Source organism: Sinocyclocheilus anshuiensis, unplaced genomic scaffold (genome assembly GCF_001515605.1).
Source record: "Sinocyclocheilus anshuiensis isolate Anshui unplaced genomic scaffold, SAMN03320099.WGS_v1.1 scaffold1800, whole genome shotgun sequence".
Classification (NCBI taxonomy): Eukaryota; Metazoa; Chordata; class Actinopteri; order Cypriniformes; family Cyprinidae; genus Sinocyclocheilus; species Sinocyclocheilus anshuiensis.
This window is the reverse complement of record NW_015557201.1, coordinates 198,493-202,962: the sequence shown is the minus strand read 5'-3', so window position 1 is coordinate 202,962 and position 4,470 is coordinate 198,493. Positions and strand designations below refer to the sequence as shown.

Below are 4,470 nucleotides of genomic sequence, written 5' to 3'. Positions count from 1 at the left end.
TCAGCAGACGATATGTGTCTGTGTTTGTGGTTGGAGACTCCTTCACCGGCTACAGGCTCCTCATTTGCGCGCGCGTGTGTGAAATACAGTGCTGAATGAAAAAGTGGGGCAATTTGATAATAATACCCAAATTAAAATGGGCTGCGTAATAATAATAATAATTATTATTATTAATACATTAATAGGAGAATGAGCCTAATATCGTCTTGACCAGTGTTTCCCAACTGGGGTGCCGTGTAAAAAAAATCATTTTTAAATATTTTTAAATTGCTAAAATTTTCATAAAAGCAGCTATTATATAATATCCATTTCTGATGTCGCCAATAATTAGAGATGCACTGAAATTCCGGCTGCCGAAAATTAGTACACCGCTCAGGTTTCACTTTCACGTGGTGTGATGCTCTGCGTATTATCCCACTCTATGCGTGTGCACTCCGCTCAGTCGCTCAGTCGATTTTTGAGTGGACTTTGCTGTTCCACAGGAAACATCTATGTAGTACAGTTTGTTACTCTGGTAATGCTGCCCTCTCATTCATTGATCTGCTAACCGTTATGCTCATGTGTCCTCTGATAATAATAGCTTTCTAGGATTAAACATTATTTGGATAATTGGTAAAAAAAAATAAAATCTCTTAATAACCCTACTGTGTGTTAGACCTACCCGAAAAACTAAAAAGCAATTTATTTCATTTGTAGGCCTATCGTGATTTTTTTTTATTTGTGCTAGCATTAGTAATTTCTTTATTTGTTCTTATTTTATTATTAACTGCTTAGCCTCCTTGTCATTTTTTATTCAATTCAAAGTTTTAAATCAAGCTATCTCGTGCTACTGCAACAAAATTACCCAACTGTAAAATAAAAAATACACTGAGTGAGCAAAACTTTGTTTACTTACCATTATAACTAGCTATCTCACAATGTTTACATATGAATAAAAGCCTACATCAAAATCTGTCATATAAATTGGTCTTTTCATTAGAAATTAGCCTATTGATTGCCACCATTGATGGACAAATTTTTTTAATAATATTAAAAATATCTGTATGACAGTATATTCTGCAGTTCTTCCCTGCTGTACCGAATATGTATACTTTTCAAAGTATCATATCGAAGTTAGAAATTCAAATATTATGACAAAATTAATTTTGTAGGGTGCCACAAATTTGTTAAAATTTTCAAAGGGTGCTGCGACTGAAGGAAGGTTGGGAAACACTGGTCTTGACTATCGACAAAGACATCTGCTATCGTCGATATCTCTGACTATCGTCGATACACGATAATATCGTCTATCGGCACAACCCTAGGGGTGACATCACGTCACAGGGTCTCTCTTTCTCTCGCTATAGCGTATGCACCCAGATGCGTTCTCAGGTACCGAAATTTGGCATCGATTGATTTAACGTGAATTAGGGCTGCACGATAAATCGCATGCGATAAACTAATGATGTTAGTTTATCATTTTGTTTGAAAGTATATTATTTAGATTAGTGGTGCTTCCACGCAACAGAGGCTTTACTCTGGAGCGCATGGTTTAAAACACCAAATAGTTATGTAATAGCCTATGACAAGTACAGAGAGTCTCTCTCTTGCCCCACCCACCCATGCACGATAATATCGTGTATCGGCGACCTCACGGGCTGGCGATATGACGATATGAAAAATGACCATATCACCCAACACTAACGCAAACCTGTATTTTACTGAAGAAATGCATCGATTTGATCGCACTTTGAACTGCTCTCTCCCGAAGAGGATCCAAGTAGCCTACCCCACGATAAATAACTTAATCGCTGGGTTACATCTGATCCAGTATCTGGGTAACACAAAAACTACCCAAACAATGGCTTGTTACGTCTGACCAAGGAGCTGGGTAAAAAAAAAACTAAACACTGAAAAAATTAACTACCCAAAACAAAAAGACCCATATGGCTCAACCCAGCATTTGGATTGAAAAAATAACCCAGGATTTTTTAGAATGTGATATTGCAATTGTCAGTTATCGGCCGTAGCTTAACAATAATTATGTCAGTCTGAATCAAAATGAGTACTTTGAGGTTTGTAGTTCCATTTTAATTTGCATTTGAATGAGGTCACCCTTCTCATTTAAATTTGATTTCTTGTAATGGCTCTTTAAGGAATAGTTCACCCCAAAATTGTGAACTCGGCCTGTACCTTTAATGACCCACTCCTGATAACCATTTCATAATTTATGGCTGTTATCAAAGAAATTTTAATGCAGAGACAGGGTGTATAAAACAGTCTCTACACATGATCCGTCACTTTCTTTTTTTATTCTTCCATTTTTATTCAGCTCACTCTTTCACTTCGTTTCAGCTTTTCTCTCACAATTTCTCTGTCTTTCAATCTCTCCCAACAGTAGATTGCTGTCCAGTGCTGAGTTGATCGTCTGTCTCTTTCTGTCTCTTCCACTCTCTCCCTTCATCTCTCTCACTCTCATCTCTCCTGCTCACATTCATACTTGTGCACCTTTTGGCAATAGTTATTTAATTAATTGTTGAACCTAATATTGATTGAGCTGCACGTGATGTGTAAACTTGAATTGGCTTTAGTATTGATCTACTTTTAGTTTTTATTGAACTTATAGGCCTCTATGTTGGGAATAGTTTTTTGCCTTCTTGACTAGGAAGTGTGTGCTTCAGGGGCGGATCTACCGGGGTGGCACGGGGTGGCATCAGCCACCCTAAGAAAAAGCAGTGCCACCCCACCTGCCACCCCAGAATTATCACAGAATAAAATATAAATGTAAGCAGTGTTTCGTGTGCTACTTTTCATCTGCGGCGATGACAGAGTAACGCAAAATATTGGCAAAAACACGTCTTTTAATAAACTGTGCACGATGGTTGCATGCACACGCAGCGTGCCAGTGAGGTTGCCTTCATTAACAAATGACTCTTATGAACAGTGTTGCCAACTAATTTTCAGGGGAAGTTGCTAAAGGAAGGTTGATTTGTTGCTAAAAGTTGCTAAATGATGTTGTGATGTCATTGCGTGATGACGTCATTACGTAATCACGATGCAAAATTGTGTCAAATCTGAGCAAAAACATATATTTTATATATGTTAATTAGAGATGCACCGATCGATCGGCCAGGGATCAGAATCGGACGATTTTCCTCATGAAAATAAAACTTTGCGTTGAAGAAAAGTAGATTTTTGTTTGTATATGCTGTCAATTATAGTTCTTAGAAAGAAAATCGGTATCGGCAGATCACACTAACAAAAAAATTGTAATCGGCCAAGAAAATTGCAATCGGTGCATCTCTAATGTTAATTTAGATTTGTTCGTAACAATATAAATGCATAATATAATATTAAAATTTAAAAAACTATTTTTTAAATACTTTGAATTATCGAAAACTTGCACATTTTTAACGATTACAAGTTTTTTTTATTAGCTAGTAAACAAGTAAAACTACACATTCTGATCAATTATACTTTAAAGCAGTGTATTAGTAGTTAGTATGCTATAGGGCTGGGCGATATGTCGATATTAATGTATATCAACGATGTCTCGTAAGTATCGCGATGTCAACAGTCAGGTAACAGATGATTATCGACATTATCGGTAAAAAATGACAAATGATAAACCTAGTAAGTTGTAAAAAAATATTTGACATAGCCCCATAGTCACCATACAGGTCTTTTTGCATGCAAGAATGAAATAATTTAATAGGAGGGTTGGGCATCGAAAAGCTATTCCAATTTCGGAAATCAGATCAGATGCATAAGGTCAGGAATCAAATTACTTGTTATAAAATTACACATTTCAATTCTGCTTCTCGATTTCTGTATGCGCTTTTATTGTGATTTCAAAAGATTCAACTGCAACAAGACGAAATAGAACTCACTTCTGCACTCGCGCGCTGTTTTCTGTGTTGCACATACACACAAAACGCACGCACAAAAGCCGCCTCTTATATACGCGAACACTGGACTGAGCTCTCTTTCTCGCATTCTTATACATTCGAATGGACAAATGCACACAGAATTATATAAAAATATCCCATACATACAATCGGTTATGTCTTAAGTGAACGTAAAGAGCTGAGAAAGAAAACAAGGGTGTATTGGATCCGTGCATTGACCGCAGCCGCTGCCGCCAGTCATTAATGTTAATTTAAAGAACAAAAGAAAAGAAAATCTCTCACTGATCTTGACTGAATTACTTTTGTAACCTCAGTTTATATTTTATTTGCCTGTTGTTCGGCGCTGACTACTGTAATGGCAACGTGCATCTGTGTATGCGATTATTTTGGAGATGCGTTCCAATATAATTTATCCTTATTTAGGGTATAGGCCTATTCTATTTTGATCTGCAGTTTAATAAAAGTTAAACAGAAAAATAAAAAAAGTAGCACTGCATGCGTTTCTGAATATTTATTTAAACAGACTGTATAATGATGAAAAACCACAAACATGACAGGTATAATTAAAATATGCACTGTCAGC

General features: G+C 36.4%; 1 long non-coding RNA gene across 1 annotated transcript in view; it reads left to right on the top strand.

Moving 5' to 3' along the window:
• LOC107678870 (uncharacterized) overlaps positions 1 to 4,470 on the top strand; it is a 50,605-nt gene that overhangs the window by 25,245 nt on the left and 20,890 nt on the right. The gene's annotated exons all lie outside the window — the stretch shown is intronic.